Source organism: Mustela nigripes, chromosome 14, assembly GCF_022355385.1.
Source record: "Mustela nigripes isolate SB6536 chromosome 14, MUSNIG.SB6536, whole genome shotgun sequence".
NCBI lineage: Eukaryota > Metazoa > Chordata > Mammalia > Carnivora > Mustelidae > Mustela > Mustela nigripes.
Genome location: NC_081570.1, coordinates 47,819,511 through 47,837,290, shown reverse-complemented (window position 1 = coordinate 47,837,290; position 17,780 = coordinate 47,819,511). Strand labels below are relative to the sequence as shown.

Sequence of the window (17,780 nt, the reverse complement as noted above, 5' to 3'; positions counted from 1 at the left end):
AAAAGGGAGAAGGGATGCCACATTTATAAGACCCAGTGATGCATGCGCTGTTTCTCCCAGTTAGAGATGGGAATGCTGAAATTCTGCAAGTATCAATCTCCAGTTGAGGGTCACAAAGCCAAGAGAGGAAGGAGGCTGTATTCAAATCCAGGTTTGTCTAAGCTGGAGCAGTGCTCTTGCTACTGCTGTCCCTGAAATGACTTGGTTTTCCACGTGAACCAAGTTGCCTTTATCCTGGGCTAACTCAGAAGGCCCTTCCAACTGTGTTCATCCTGTGAAAACTTCTTGGACACACAATCATTAGAAATGGCTTCTCCCTGATTCATAAAGACAACTTATATCACTATTCATGCCACTCTAAGAAACATTAGGTATTAACCGAGAATGTTCTGCCTGCTACTTCCTTGTACCTGCTGATAGGCACAGTATATCTTAATATAATAACAGGGGAAGTACTGGGTTGTGGGAGAGGGGAAGATTCTTAATGTATAAAATGGTCAAATACCTTGTAAAATAAATAGCCTCTAAGGACTCAGTCTCTGGAGAGTTCCAGAAGCACTATCAGCAAGCCTCTCTTCTGTGTGTGGCACCCCGCTCCTCCCCCAGGACAACCTCCCTCCTTGGCCAGGCATGTATATAGAGGGGAGAAGGAAGATAGAGAGGGTCCTCAGACCAGGGGTCTCATCGGAGTCCGTCTATCTTCTACAAATCCATTTTACAATGAGTTCACTAAAAGCCAGAGTATAAATCTGATAGTCTCACACTCCCAGGGTCCTGGAAGCAGAAAAATGGCAAAAAAAGAAAGACAGTGAAGACTGGCGTCCTGATTCTAAATGCTAAGTTATAATATTTTAACCCCAATATGCCAATTACCAAGCTAAGCCCATAACAGGGAAAACTGTACACACACTTAATGATTTATTATTACGTGGACTCTTCTTTTTGGAACATGAATTCCTGACCTCTGAGTTCTGCATAATTTCAATATACGTGTAGTTTCTCTCCCTCTGTCACTTTCTTCTCCAAGAGGCTGCTGTTGATTTGCTGACATAATTAACTATGAAATGATTTTCTACTGAACTAAGCAGCCTTTCAAAGCAAGGCCATTATCATTAGCATATTGGCTGGAATCCACGGCTTTTCTGAGAAAAATCACTCAAATTAAAACAACAGAAGAACCCACCAACCTCAGTGACTGCTGTCAGATATCAGCAAACTCAGGAAAGGCTGAGGGCAGTATTAGCTAGAACAACAAAATCCCTTCCCTGCACAATCTTCCAAAACTCCTTCCTCAGAGACCAGGGTCAGCCAGAAGCTGGCTGAGGTCTTTGGCCTCTTCTTGTGTTTACCTATTTATGAAACATGACCAGGTGGATTTAAGGTCCAAGGTGAAAGGCATAAAGAACGAGTTATTTGAAGATTAAACTTTACACTTGGGGAACTGGACAGCGCCTTTCACAAACAGGACCTGTTGAAATTACCAAGAGCTACAGGACAAGCTCAAATTGCTGACTACAACAATGCTGCTTCTTCCCAAAATAACCCCAAGGACCTCAAAGCTCTGGCTCCTGCCTGCCTCCCTAACCTCATCCTCCTACCTCCCTACCACTTCCCCCTCCAATCTCAACCCCCTATTCTTCAACCCAAGGAGCTGTTAGCAGTCTCTCAAATACAGGTTAGGCACCTTTGTTCAGACTGCTCCTTTTTCCTATAATGTAAAGAATACAAATGAGCACCTCATAGAATCAGAAATATAATGAATACGTATGAACCTTTAGCCCCACAAATAATGAAGAAATGCAATATAAAACAATATAATTTTACATGTAACAAGTTGGCAAAAATGAAAAATATTGATACTACCCAGTTTGGGCAAGAGTGTGGGGAAATAGGCAGTTTCACATACTTTTAGTGATAGAGTAATGGGTTCAGCCTTTCTAAACAATCTGGCACTATCTGTCCATTTTTAAAAATCAACCCTTTTACCCAACAGTTTAACTTCTAAGAATTTATGGATTGCCAAAAGGTAGATATCAAAAATATACATTATAACATGTTTTTATCAAGGCAAGAGCACAGTCATAAAAACTCTGGAAACAAATTAACTGTTTATGAATAGGGGACTTGCTAAAACCTACACATAAGCAGCTATTAAAACCAGTGAGGAGGAGCTGAAGAAAAACGCTAATGATATGTTATTAAATAAAAGAGCAAGTTCTTCAAGATGCCAGTATGACCCCATTTGTACTTTTTTTTTTTTTTTAAGAAGACTGTAAGTGGTTCTCAAACTGTGATCTCCAACAGAACAACGCCAGCATCACCAGGGAAGGCACTAGAAATGCAAATTCTCAGGCTCCAGCCCAGATCTAGGGATGCCAAAACTCTGGGAGTGCAGCTCCAAGGCCAGTGCCACAGAGGCCCTCCAGCGATCCTGACCCACGCTGCAGCAGGACAGCCAAAGCATCCTATAAAGACCTAACAGACGAGATTCAGAAAGAACACACAAACTCCGACTTCCCACAGGGACACCCAGGGAAAAGAAAGGTCATGGAAACTTGGAGGGCTATCTCTAAATGCCTCTCTCCACTGCCCCCATTTTCACAAGAAGCACCTATTACGGTAATAATAAGGAAGATCTTCCTAATATGGAGTAGAACTCGTTGTGCATGGTTCCCACCCTCCACACCTCATTCTTGTAACCACAGGATCATCCAAACTACCTAATCCCTTTTAGGTAAGCTAGCCCTTCAAATGCTTTGAGATGATTCTTGTGACCTCCTATTGGTCATCTCCCTCCATGCTATAGATTTCTGGTTCCTATAACGGCTCACCCATGCCCTGGCTTTTTCTAAAATAAAAGGGATGAGGCACACTTGATATATTTCACAAGAAGGATCTTCAGACTCTCGTGTTCCCATATGACATTGTGCAGAGCCAAGGTAAGTGGACTGAGAGCACACAGTAAGCACATAGGTCTCCCATCTGTCTGGAGAACACCCCCCAGGATGCGACAAACACCAGGACAAATCAGGGGCCCATTCAGCCCAATATCCAATCTCTGACACTAATATCAGAATAATCTGTTCGGGGGAAAAAGGAAAGGGAGCTCAAATATCTTCACAAACTATGATGGAGGGTTCTGAGGGAGCCCTCATCTAGTACCCGAGTCTTCTCCTACTAAGTCCCTAAAATTAGTGCAACCGATGCTTTATCAGTATGTATCTTCACACCAGTCCAGATGTTTCTTGTATGTGTTTTGAGTCAAGCCTCATCATGGATCAGTAAACTTCTTAGGAGCACTTACTCTGTGCCAGGCACGGTACCAGTGACTTAGGACATGGGCTTGCTATTCCTCCCAAAACCCTAGAGGGGTCCATGCTTAGAAATAGGATAACTAAGGTTCTGTGCACTTGGGTTACTTAGCCGCGGTCACCGAGCCAATAAAAACCAGAGAAGGACTTCAATCCTATGCCCCTTCCTCCACGCCACACAATACTTCTATACATTCTAAGAGTAGCCTCATTCAAACATCAAAGTTGGTGAGAAATTCTATAATCCCAGAATTTGGTGAACCACACCAAGATTAGTCCGCTGAAATCACACTTAATTTTATAGAGCATCTTCCTCTCAGCCTTCATCCCCCACAACCCACCAGTAACGGAGTCCTTTTTAAAACTCTCCATCCTGTGGCCAGCTGAGCAGAATGCAAGCTACTCAGCCAACAGCCTGGTCTGTAACCAGAGACCCAAATCTGGATGGCCAAGGAGCTGGTAACACATTGAGCCTGAATGATTTCTACCTCATTTCTCTAGTCTCCCTAAACCTACCTCACACATACATCACTGTATATGTACCCGCTGTTTGAACTCGTGCTTCCTCCATATTGATACAGACCTCGTCAATAATTTAAGATGATAGGGTGGAGTGGGGGGGAAGGGTTGTTATAGAAGTCTCCTGAGAGAAGTATGTCTCATTCGGGAAGGAAATTTCATCATTTCTCCCTCGCATGTCAAACCTACTTCTCCAAAATATACTATTCCCTTCTCTCCTCTCTCTCAGTGAGCGGCACCACCAACCACCGGACTACTTAGCTGGGCATCTGGAGGTTATCACGACTCCCATGCAGTTATTCTCAGCTTCTCTTCCTCCCTACACTACCTACTCAAACCCTTTCCTGCCTACCCTGTGTCCCAGGGACTATAGTTGGGATTTCCAGGCACTTCAATCCTCTGTCCTCTAGTTGGGGTTGGCCAATGAGAGCACCAGCTTCAAGGAGGAAGGAGAGTAAGGTCAGGACTCCCTTTGCTGGGAGATGAACTGAACTACCTTATCTCTTGAACAAAGGTGCTGAATCCTCTAAAGGCAGCTCTCCACACATAGTTACTCCTCTGGGATTCTGGTAACCATTCCTCACCTTGCCCCCTTATTTTATTTTTTTTTAAGATTTTATTTATTTATTTATTGGACAGAGAGAGATCACAAGTAGACAGAGAGGCAGGCACAGAGAGAGAGGGCGAAGCAGGCTCCCCGCTGAGCAGAGAGCCCAATTCGAGGCTTGATCCCAGGACCCTGAGATCATGACCTGAGCCAAAAGCAGAGGCTTAACCCACTGAGCCACCCAGGCACCCCAACACCTTGCCCCTTTAAATAGAAGGATAGAACAATCCTATTGTTATTAGCCCTAGGGATGATTCAGGAGGCCCACATTCTCCTTAAATAGTTTGATTACTGAAAATTATCCTAATTGGAGGGTGTCTTGTTTCCTTTTGATCTACTTCCTGGATTGTGCCCTTTTGGGCCTTAAGAAATAAGTGGTCCTATTATTGCTGATGCCTGGATACTTCAAAATCCCTTCCTCACACCCTCAAATAGTCCCTTCTTTAAATTTTCTTCAGAAATTGAAGTTGAAGTTGAAGACCTCTACTGCTAGCCAAGATGGAGTTACAGGAACTGTATTTACCCTCCCACTAAAAACAACTTAAAAAAAAAAAAAAAGGAAACAAGCTTCCAGAACTGTGAGAAAATACATTTCAGTCATGTAAACCACTCCCCCACCCCAACACAAACACACAAAAGGAAACAAAATATAGGAAACAAAGGTTCTCAGGACACTGGACATTAGGCAATGAAGTACAGTGTGGGGGAAAATGAAGGTGGGGGAAAATGAAGTGTCCTGAATTGGCTCAAGCTTAATGTGTGGGACTATGGCACAGAGGCGGAAATCAGCCAAGCCCTACAGTCTCCCTGAATGGAGGAGACAGAGCCAGGAGTTTACAGAAAACAGGTTAGATTTCTTGGGGCAAAGTACAAGAAAGGAGAGAGTTGCACAGAGGGAGAACTCCAGAGAACTGCAAAGGGTGCTCCTCAAGTATTCAATAGAGTACCAACCACTGTATGCATGTGAAGAAACCATCTGAGCCAGAGGCTCCCAGAGTGAACAACTTCACATAGCACCATGAATAGTACCTATTCACACCAGCCACAGTGGAAAACCTTGTCACTGGGTATAGTACATAGAAGAGTTTTACCTCAGCAGTAAGGAAGGATTAGCCCTGGTCCCACCTAACAAAGCTTAAAGCAAGACTCAAAAGAATCCAATGGTTTCCTAATACCTCACACATGCCCCAGAATAAAGTTTGAGGGTATTTATAAAGTTACAAAAATATCTAGCACCAAACAAGGTAAAGTAGATAATGTCTGCTATTCAATCAAAATTAACCAGACACACAAAGATGAAGGAAAAGACTAACCAAAATGAGAAAAAGCAATGGGCACTGACCTAGAATTTACATATTTGATAGAATTAGTAGACATAGATATTAAAACAGCTATGATACCTGTATTTCATATGTTCAGAAAGCTAGAGAAGAGATTGAACTTGAAAGTTCAGACATGGAAGATATAAAAGACTCAGGCTGAAATGCTAAAAATGACAACTAAGATGTCTGTGATAGAAAACTGTATAGAATGGGACAATACAGAAGAAAGGATTAGTGACCTTCAAAATACAGTAACAGACACTATCCACTGACAAAAAGAGAAAAAAGATTTTTCAAAAATAAACAGCCATCAGTGAGCTGTGGAAAAACTTCAAATGGCATACTATATGTGAAATGGGAATCCCAGAAGGAAAGAACAAAGATTTCAGGAGCAATATTTGAAAATATATTGGCCACAAATCTTCCAAATTTGATGAAAACTATAAACCCATAGATTCAAGAATATCAATGAACCCTAAGCACAAGAAATATGAAGAAAACTAACCCAAGAAAATCATATCCAAACTGTTCAAAAGCAATGATAAAGAAAAATCTTAAAAGTAGCTTAGGGGAAGGGGTGGCAACAATATGCACAAAAGAAAGAAACATATGAGAAGGGCAACAGATTTCTCATCAGAAATAATAATTTAAACTAGGAGACAGTAGAGTAAGATCTTTGAAATACTGAAAGAAAAAACTTCATATCTAAAATTCTCTACCTTGCGGAAAAAAACTTTCAAAACTCAAGCTTTAATAAAGACTAATTCAGACATAGAAAAGATGAAAAAATGCATCGCCAGCAGAAATCCCCACAAGAAGCAGAGAGGAAAATGTCAGCACATGAAAATCTGGATCTATAAAATGGAATGAAGGCCACAAGGGTAAATATGTGGGTACATATACTTTCTAAAAATTACTTGAATGTCTTAAAAAGATAACTGACTGCTTAAAACTAAAATAATAACCACATATAGTGGGGCTTAAACTTATGTGTAAGTAAAATGTACTACATAAAACACAGTAGCACAAAGGCTAGGAGGCAAGAATTATAAACATACTGTTATAGGGTTCTTATATTATATGTTAAGTAGTATAATCTCACTTGAAAGTTGACTCTAATAAATTAAAGATGTATACTATAAACCATACAGCAACCATTAAAATAATACCAAAAGAATAAGTTATGTCTAATAAGGCAATATAGGAGGAAAAAAATGAAACTATAAAAAAACTAATCCAAAAGAAGGCAGAAAAAGGGAATAAAAAAAACAAAGAACAGATGGAACAAATAGAAAAGAAAAAAAAAGCTAGATGGTGTATTTAAAACAAACCATATGAATAATTATATCAAATATAGTCTAAATGCCTCCAATTAGAACACAGAGATTATCAAGCCCTACTTAGTTACCCAGTATAACTATATGCTGCCTACAAGAAACCCATTTTACACATAAGAAACACACAAGTCAAAAGTAAAAAGAAGAAAGATATGCCATTAAATAGCATTCAAAAGAAAGCTCAATCATTATCATACTAAGTAGATTTCAGAGCAAAAATATTATATATATATAATTATATGTATATAATAACTAAGTAGATTTCAGAGCAAAGAATATTATCAGAAATTAAGAAATAAAAAAGGGGATGATTCACCAAGATAACCCAACAATCCTAAATATTAACACACCTAATAACACTGCATAGAATACATAAAGCAAAATCTGATAGAACTGGAAAGAGAAATGCATATATCCACAACTATCCTCAGAGATAATACTATTATCTCAATAACTGATACAGTACATAACACAAAATCAGCAAGTTACGATGTAATATACCATGGTCAATATGGCTGTCATAATTGATATGTAAAACGCATTCTGCCCAACAAGAGCAGAACACACATTCTTTTCAAGTATACATCAAACATTTACCAAGACACACCACATTCTGGTCCATAAAACAAGTCTCAAGAAGATAAAAGGATTCAAATCATACCAAAGTACCTTCTGTGGCCACAACAGAATTACAAATCATAATAAAAAGATGAGTATAAAGTCCTCAAATATTTGGAAACTGAGTAACACACTTCTATCTAACACATGGATCAAAGAAGACATTTAAAAAACAGAAAGTACTTTAACTGAATGAAAATAAACATGTAGCAAAAGTCTTAAGATGCACCTGAACCAATAAATTTATAGCATCAAATGCCTATTAGAAAAGTCATCTCAAATAAATAATCTTAATTATCCACCTTAAGAAATCAGAGCAGAGTTAAAGGATCTCAAAGTTGGCAGAAGAAAGGAAATAATAAATTTAAGAAGAGAAATCATTAAGTTAAAAAAAAAAAGAATATAGAAGATAAATAAAACCAAAAGCTATTTTTTGAGAACAATAAAATTAATAAATTTCTGGACAAAATGATCAGGAAAATAAAGAGAGAAGATAACAACATTAGGAATAAGGGAGATGAAATCACAACAGATTCTATAGATATTAAAATGCTAATGAAGGATTATCATGAGCAATTTAGATATGTACAAATTCCTTAAAATACAGAAACTATCAAACCTCACTCAAGGAGAAAAAGATGATCTCAATAGTCTTATATTATTAAATCAATTGAATACTCCCTCTTCTCCACAAAAAAATAAACAAACTAACTCCTCGCCTAGATGGCTTCATAGGTGAATTCCATCAAACATTTAAGCAAGAAATACACCAATTCTATATAAACTCTTCCAAAAAATTGAGTTGGAAGAAACATTTACCAACTTATTTTATGAGGCCAGAATTATCTTGATAACAAAACTTAAAAGACAAGGTAAGAAAACTATGTCAATATTCACCATTAATACAGATGCAGAAATTCTTAAAATTTTAGCAAACAGAAGCCAACTAAACATAAAAAGGATAAAAGGTACTGACCAAGTGGGATTTATCTCAGGAAGACGTTTTACGTTTAAAAATAAATAAATAAGTAAATAAATAAATAAATAATCAATGAACGTAACTCAGCATATTGAGGTTAAAAAGATCTTAACAAAAACAAAACAACAACAAAAAAAAAACAACTGGGGCGCCTGGGTGGCTCAGTGGGTTAAGCCTCTGCCTTCCAGTTGGATCATGATCCCAGGGTCCTAGGATTGAGCCCTGCTTTGGGTTCCCTGCTCAGCAGGGTGCCTGCTTCCCCCTCTCTCTCTGCCTGCCTCTCTGCCTACTTAGGACCTCTTTCTGTGTCAAATAAATAAATAAAATCTTCAAAAAAAAAAAAAAAAAAGCAACCAACAATATACAAAATTTATTCTTCAATTAAAAAAAAAAAAAAACAATGTCTCAGCAAAGAAGGTATAGACAGGAACTTCCTAAACCTTCCTAAAAGACATCCGCAAAATATGTTCAACTAATATCATACACCATAGTTAATGATGAAAAAAATGTTTCTCCCTAAGATCAAAAACAAGACAAGGTGTCTGCCCTCATCACTTCCTTGCAAGAGTAGTGGTTCTAGCCAGTGCACTGTATCAAGAAAATGAAACAGGAGGCATCCACACTGAAAGGAAGACATAAACTGTTATTTATTTACAAATAACATGATCACCTACATAGGAAATCTGATGGCATCTGTAAAAAGCTCTTAGAGCTGACAAATAGTTGAGCAAGACTGTAGGATATGTGATCAATACACAAATAGCCACAAACTAGAAGTTAAATTTTAAAAGATAATTACATTTACAATGGCATCAGGAAATATGAAATACCTACAGATAACCTGATAAAGATGTGCAAGACCTAGCTAATGAAAGCTGCAAAACATTGCTGAGAAAAATTAAGACCTAAGTAACTAAATAGATATACTGTCCATGCATCAGAACACTCAATCTCTAGGATGTCAATTTGCCCCCAAATTAAGGTAGAGATTCACTGAAATTCCAATTAAAATCTAAACGGTCCATTTTTCTGAAATTGACAAAATGACTTGTGAAATTAATATGGAAATGTAATGGACTTAGAATCACCAAACAACATTTGAAGATGAAGGATCTATTCTACCTGACTTCACTACTTTTTACAAAGCTATAGTCATCAAGATTATGATACTGGGATTAAAACAGATGAAAAGATTACAACAACCAAATAAAACATTCAGAAATGGGCCCATATGTATCCGTAGTCAATTGATTTTAGCCGAAGGCACAAAGGCAATTCAACAAAGAAAGGATAGGCTTTTCAGCAAATGGTGCTGGAATAATGACACATGGGAAAAAATCAACTCTGTTCCATATCTAGTGTTACGGATTAACTTAAAATAACTCAAAATGGATTGTGGATTTAATGTAAAACAAAAACAATGAAGCTTCTTAAAAAAACAGAAGAAAATATTTGAGCGCTCAGGCTAGTCATGACATCTTAGACACAATGACCAAAACCGTGATCCATGAAAGAATAAATTGATAAAACAGACATCATCAAAATTACAAACTGACAAATTAAGCTTCACCAAAATGGAGGACCCTGCTTATGAAAAGATACTGTTAAGAAAATGAAAAGCCAAGTCATAACGTCGGAGAAAATATCTGCAAATTACAGGTGAAGTAAAGAACTTGTAATGAATACATACAAAAGCTCTCAAAACTCAGAAAAACAGAGCTTTTTTTTTTTTTTTAAACAAATGGACAAAAGATTTCAAAATACCTCACCCAGGAAATCATGTGATATATATATGGGCAAGTAAGCACATGACAGGAAGCTTGAAAATATTAGTCATTAGGAGAATGTACATTAAAACCCCTGAAAAAAGGACTCCACATTATTAGAATGGCTAAAATTTAAAAAAAGAGACCACACCTGATACTGGAGTCATCACAAGTTTCATACACCACTGAGGGGAATTAAAATGGCACAGTACAAGGGCACCTGGGTGGCTCAGTGGGTTAAGCCGCTGCCTTCAGTTTAGGTCATGATCTCTGGGTCCTGGGATCAAGCCCAGCATCAGGCTCTCTGCTCAGCAGGGGGCCTGCTTCCCTTCCTCTCTGCCTGCCTCTGCCTGCTTATGATCTCTGTCAAATGGGTGGATGAAATCTTTAAAAAAAAAAAAAAAAAATGGCACAGCACTTTAGAAATACAGTTTCTTAGGGATGCCTGGGTAGCTCAGTGGGTTAAGCCTCTGCCTTCAGCTTGGGTCATGATCTCGGGGTCCTAAAACTGAGCCCTGCATCAAGCTCCCTGCTCAGTGGGGAGCCTGCTTCCCCCTCTCTCAATGCCTGCCTCTCTGCCTACTTGTGATCTCTGTCAGATAAATAAATAAAATCTTAAAAAAAAAGAGAAATACAGTTTTTTAAAAAGTTAAACATATACCTACCATATGAACTAGCCGTTCCACTTCTAGGTATTTAACCAAGAGAAATGAAAGCACCCACCCACAGAAAGATATATATGTATATGAATTGTCATGGCAGCTTTACTGAAAGTAGCCAAAAAGCAGCAAATAATCCAAAAACCCATCAACAGGTAAATAAACTACGATATAGCCATACAATGTATAAAAGGAATGGGGCCCCTGCGTGGCTTAGTGGGTTAAAGCCTCTGCCTTCGGCTCAGGTCATGATCCCAGGGTCCTGGAATGGAGCTCCGCATCGGGCTCTCTGCTTGGCGGGGAGCCTGCTTCCTCCTCTCTGTCCACTGGCCTCTCTGCCTGCTTGTGATCTCTGCCTGTCAAATAAAATCTTAAATAAACAAATAAATAAAATTTAAAAATAAATGAAATGAACTCTGTGTGCACACTCACCATGGGATCCTAAGATGAAAAGCCAGCACGCAAAAAGAGATATATATTGTATGACACCACAGATATGACGCCTAAAATAATATTAAATAATTTCTAGTGGCAAAAAGCAGATCACTGTTCCTGAGGGGTATCGGGTGTGAAATAACCAGGGAGGGAGGGATTATAAAGGAGCATGAGAAATCTGTATGGGTATTAAAAGTGTTCTTTATCTTAATTGTGATGATAGTTTCACAGATACCTACATATGTCAAAACATCTCGTGTTAGACACTTTAAATATATACAGTTTACTGTATGTCAAGCACACCTCAGTAAAGCTGTTGAAAAAAGCCCCAGCTGGGAATGCCTTTTCCTGGATGGTAGGCTAACTGCTACATTCTTTCTCCACATGGTATCTTCAATCAGTAGTTAATTCCTAATCATTCCACAGCCAACCTTTGAACCATGCAGGGGCTAGAGGCAATGACCTCCTGCAATGTCAAAAATCTGTATATAACTTTTGACTCCCCCAAAACTTAACTTTCTAATAGCCTACTTTTGATGAGAAACCTTATCCAAAACATGAGGTCGATTAACACATAGTTTGTATGTTATACGTATAAGATACTGTATTCTTATCATAAAGTTAGTTTGAGGAAAAAAAGTTACAAAAATCCTAAGGAAGAGTAAATATATCTATGTAAAAAATCCACGTAGAAGTTGACCTGTATTCAAGCCCATGTTCTAGGATCAACGGTATTCTCATCTCTCTCTCTGTCCAGTCCCAGAACTATTACCCTAACCCATCTCTCATCCGTACTATAAAAGTCTCTTCCCAGTCTGCACCTCTCCAATTCTTTCCACCCTGCAGCCAGAATTAACTTTCTAAAACACAAATCCATGTCACTTCAGACAGCTCCTGATGCTCAAACTCCCTTACTATGCCTCACCTGACCCTCCCTGATCTGGCCTTTTCACTTTCCCCAGCTTTCTTTCTGGTGATTTCCCATCTCATCCTAACCTATTCAGCCACACTAGTCAACAACGGGCCAGGTTGTAGAGTTTTGCACACACTGTTCCCAAGTCAAATAACCCCCTTCCCTTTTGTCATTTCCCAGCTCACTCAAACTGAGGCTTCAAAATTCTGCTCACAGCATTATCTCCTCCAGGGAAGTTTTCCACAAAACTCCACACCGGGCCATTTGCACTTCTCCCAGTTCCTGAGAATTTCCCACATATCTTGCAATGGCACTCATCTTGGTATGGTATAATCTCCCTCATCAGATTAGACAGAAGCAGACTGAGTGAAAGAATAAAAGTGGAGACCAAGTCTTGCTCATCTTTCCTTTCCCAGAACCTGCCACAGTACCAGGCTCAGAATACACAGCACAAGATTAGTGAACAAATGAATGAATGAACAGGTTTGGATGACCCCTTACATCACCACCTGGATTGATCCTGTATTTCTTCTAATAAAGAGATGGGCAGGGGAGGTAAATGATTGTAGTATATGCTGGTAAAATGATTATTTCAAATCCCCTGGCAGGAGGCCAGGGGTCCCCACTCTGGCTGGGCAAGATTCATTACCTCAAACTGTTTTCAAAACCAGCTGGTAATTGACTGTGATTTGAACTAAGTGAAAGGTTAGGGAAACGGAACCAGATTCCAGGAAAAGACAAGGCCCACAGCAAAAATTAACACAGCCTGGAAGAAGGCCCAGTCTCCTCCCAGTAAACTTAATTTCATCCAGAAAGACACAGATCTCCACCCTCAGGGTTATTCCCTTCTCCTAATACACATGTTTTGATTTCCAAATCCAACAAGGGGGGTTCCCAAGCTCCCTTCCCCTCAAAATCAATCTCCAGGCCCTTCTCACCCTCTCTGGTCTGTTCCCCCATCATCCTTCATCAACAGTCCTCTGGGCCTCCCACAAGCAGGTCCTCCTCAGCTGATCCCACCAAGAGCCAGGCCAGTGATCATCAGGCCAAGAGCCAGGCAGAGAGCCTCATTAACAGGAGACTCCCAGAAGACCAGGAGGCAACCAGAAGGCTGCAAGACCCAGCTGGCAACATAAAAAGTTTAAAAAAAAAAAAAAAATCAGGATATGCATTTGGTGGATCATTTAAAAAAAGGAGAAACGCAAGCAAAACAAAGCATAACTGTACCATCTGTGTAAGAGTCACAAACGTAGAGAAGACGTGCCTTCTTTCTTACTAATTTGCAATTCAAAAGTGTAATCACTTCCTCCCTCCAGATCTCCTATTTTAAAAAAATTAACCTAATGCCCTTCCATATCTTGGTAATGACTGACCCTTTCATTTAGGGACAAAATTAGTTAAGATTTGAGAAGTGCTCTCATGGAGAAGAGCCAACGATTAGGGAAATTCACCATTTTTGCATCTCGTCAATCCTTCAAAGAAGGGAAATGAATTAAAAGGGAAAGATAAGCTTAGGCCTTTCCTACCCAGGATAGCTGTAACCAAACAGCGTTACACCATCTAAACTAAAATGCACCTCAAACATTACAAGCTGCTGAAAGCTTTTGAAGTTACAAGCAGCACTGGCCTTTACAATCCTTTAGGTAGCCAGATTTTTATTAAAAGTTCCAAACTGCCTGGGAAAAAATATCCTAAAATAAGGGCCCGGGGGATAGGAAAGAGTGAGGAAAAGGGGGAGCGAACACAGTTAACTGGACAGGAATGGCAGAGAACCCCGGGTTCCCGACATCTCAAACGCAGCCCTGGGGGATGCAGTAGAGGCCGACCCTTGCCGTGAGTAGCCGGAAGCCTCACCCAGGAAAGGACACAGGGAACTCTACTTCGTCTCGGGGGGCCGAGGCTGGGCTGGCACGAGACTTTAGCGGCTGGAGGCGGAGGGCGAGCAGGAAGAGGCGGCGACTGCGGGAAAGGGGAGGGAAGCTGGGGCCCGGTGCGCTCTCGGGCTGGAGAACGTGGGCGCTATGAGCCTGCGCGCCTGCAAAAGCCCCTACTGCACACGTGGGACTGGGAGGAGGGTCACTTACTTGTCCAATCTGAAATTACATTTTAGCTAGCGGGGCTCTGCAGGTGGCCGCACCGAGCTGCACCGCGTGGGGTTGGGCGGTCCCCGAGGGCGACTGAGGCTGGGCCCCGCCCCCGGCCCCGCCTCCGCCGGGCGCGACCCTTGTAAAACGCGCCCTGATTGGTCCTTTGAACGGTTCCGGCGATTGGCCTGCGTGCCCGCCCCCGGCCAGGCTCCGCCGGCTGGGGGCGTGGACTGCAGCCTGCCGTGGCTCCTCCCACCTCTAGTACTTTTAAAGGCACCGAGCTCACCCGCGCAAACTCTGCAGCCTCTGTTGCGCGCGTGTGTGTGTATGTATGTGTGCGTGTCGAGTGTGTATCCTATGACCTCTTCCCGACCATTTGCTGAACTCCAGGACTGTTTTAGGCGGATATAATTAATAAAAATAATATTTTCTGAATGCTTATTTTATGCGAGGTCTTGTTTCTGATACTTTAAATGAATTTACCCATCCAAACCTGTGGCCAGCCCTCTGAAGTGCGATCACAGTCTTCAAATCTACAAAGCAGATAGGTCCTGCCTTTGTCCATGTTACAATCTGTGGGCCCTGGGCACCTCCACCTCATTTAATCCTCACGATGCTTGCCTTTCCTATAAATTAGGTAGTATCTGTCCTTATCTACAGATGCAAAGAGTTGGAAACGTTTTTTGCTTGTTCTGAAACACACAGCGAGTTACTAGGGAACCAGGAAGAATTCCAACCTGGGCTCCAATCTAAGCTGTTTCCCTTGAAAAGGCAGGTTCCCAGGCTGATGGGACCGGAGATTTGGAAGATAGTTTAGCAAGTCCCTGGAGCCAAACCCTTTGCTTTTCTAGAAAAGTAAACTGAGGCCCGGTAAAGGGAAGGGAGTTTTCAAGGATACAGCAGATATAAGAGGTAAGCCCAGGTAATAGCAGTGATTTCACTGAACTAGCCTATTTACCATGCGCATTAGAGTCCTTGACTGCTGTTCTCATAACAACCCCTAAAATCAATAGATGCTCTTATCTTCATCATATAGGTAAGGATACTAACTCAGTGAGCGTGAGGTCCTATGATTAGTTATATCTGCTCGGGGTCTCGTTTTGGGGTCGTTTTCTTTCTTCTACACCAGTACTGCTCCCCTTTCATTTCCAACAAATATCCAAAGATCCAACTATGGACTCTCTGGGATGATAGGAGGGATCTGGGATCTGATTACTTACCACCTGGTAGAATTATAGTATACAACAGGAATAATAATATTAAGACCTGTTTATCTTAACCTATTGAGAGAACTATGAAGAGCAAATAAAGTAATAGTTATGGAAATACTTTTTAAAGTGTTAGATGCTGAATACACAGAACACGTGGTTTATAGATCTTCCCCAGCACACCCCAGGAATAGAACACGCAAAACACACTTGTTGCCTCATGAGCTATGGCAGGAGGTCTTATTTTGGCTAGACTTGAATTAATGTGGATTTGCTGTCTAGACTATGTATGTCTCTGTTTCTGGGCTTTTTGTATTCGACTTTTGGTTTGTTTCCTGTTGTCATCAAACTATCTTTAGTAGTAATAGCAATAATAGCACTGTGGCTAGAGCTCCAGTAGCTATTTTGGCCCATGAGAGAAACTTGGGAATAAAAGCCACGCTCAGCAAAGCAACAGGGTGGGAAGGCTGGGGTTGCTGACACCGCCCCACCAGACCAACACCCACTGCTCACTTCCACATGAAAGAAAGACACTGCTGTCTTATGCAGGACCCCTTCATCCTGTGTCTTCTGTCACATGGGGCCAAACATAATCGTGACTGATACATATACCTTACCTGGTGCAAATCCTACAGCAAGTCTGTAAGGTGATAGAGGCACAGAGAGTATAAATACCTTGTTCAAGGTCATCCAGCCAAGTGTCAGAGGTGCGATTCTGAGACCGATTCTCACTCTCAGCTTCAGTTATGACCCACTGCCTATTATGAATGAATGAGTCCATTTTTTTCTATCTACTTCCATTCCATTCATTTATTCTAGGAGGTAGTAAACTTTTTCTGTATGGGACCAAATATTCAATATTTTACACGTTATGAGTCATACCTTTTCTGTTTCAACGACTCAACTCTACCTTTGTCATGCAAAAACAGCCATAGATAATAGTAAATGTGTGACTGTGAAAAACTATTTACTAAAGCAGGCATGGGGTAATGTGGCCCCTGATTTTTTGATATTGATGTTTCATCACAAAAATGCATTAGAATTACATTCCAGAAGGTGGGGGATTGTGACATCACAGACACCCCCCCACACTGTTGACCAATGTAGTAAAGTGTGGTACATGACAGAAGATCCCTAAATTGAGAGTTGTGAGACTAGGCAGTGAGTTTATATCTGCCAGTGAAACCAGATCTATATCCTGCACCACCACTAGTTGCCTCAGTTTCCCTGTGTATGAGGAAGAAGTAACAATACAAATGCTATCCAGCCATCCCCCTTTTCAATGGCTGCAGTGAGGCTAAGACGAGATGATACACATGATCATATTTTGAAAGCTGTAAATATTAGCCAACTGTGTGTATATTTCCTCGTCTCAGGCATAACCATACATCCTCTTCTGTATTCTTCAGTTCCCAGTCCTTATTCTTATCATGGAATTCATAGAATGTATCAAATGCCTAGTAATTATTAGTGCATCTATTTATATCCCCTTTCCTCCTCTCCAGCTCTACATTAGGGGTTATTGCGTTGCATTAGGTCAGAAGACTTGATTATTGGAAAGTCTAGACACCCCTCCGAGTTATTGCCGTGCAGTGTGAGGATCATGCAGAGTCATTGTGCACTAGGCAATTCACAAGTCACAATGGAAAAAGCAGCACCACGGATTTAACCAAGACAGAAGGAAATGAGTTGTGAAACCCTGGAACCAGCTGAACTAGAAGTTTGTGTAATTTCCTTCCTTCTCAGGAACACTTATGTAGAGCACCAGGACACACACACAGGAGACCTGGGGCTCCCTCTGATCACCCGTGAAGCCCTTGTGACTCTCCAGTGTCATTCTTTGAAGGCTTTTCCTTCCATTAGCAACCCACCCCCTCACCAGAGAAAAAATGGATTTTCCCTGAGATTCTTAGAGTCACAGCACAGAAATAGATTAGTTATTCATTTACTTATGAATTCATTTATTCATTCATACATTCCTGTATCCATTCATTAACAAAGATTTACTGAGTGACTACT

General features: G+C 40.6%; 1 protein-coding gene across 6 annotated transcripts in view; it reads right to left on the bottom strand.

The window, feature by feature from the left end:
* The window catches only part of FGGY (FGGY carbohydrate kinase domain containing), a 400,085-nt gene extending 385,423 nt beyond the window's left edge, over window positions 1-14,662 (bottom strand). For 4 of the 6 annotated variants that reach the window (XM_059374911.1, XM_059374919.1, XM_059374913.1 and 1 more), the window contains exon 1: window positions 14,551-14,662. The gene's annotated coding sequence lies outside the window, so the exon portion shown is untranslated. Of the gene's footprint in view, window positions 1-14,320; window positions 14,509-14,550 lie in introns of those variants that run through there. The other 2 variants (XM_059374912.1, XM_059374914.1) reach the window with 1 other exon arrangement.
* Window positions 14,663-17,780: the final 3,118 nt, after the last annotated feature.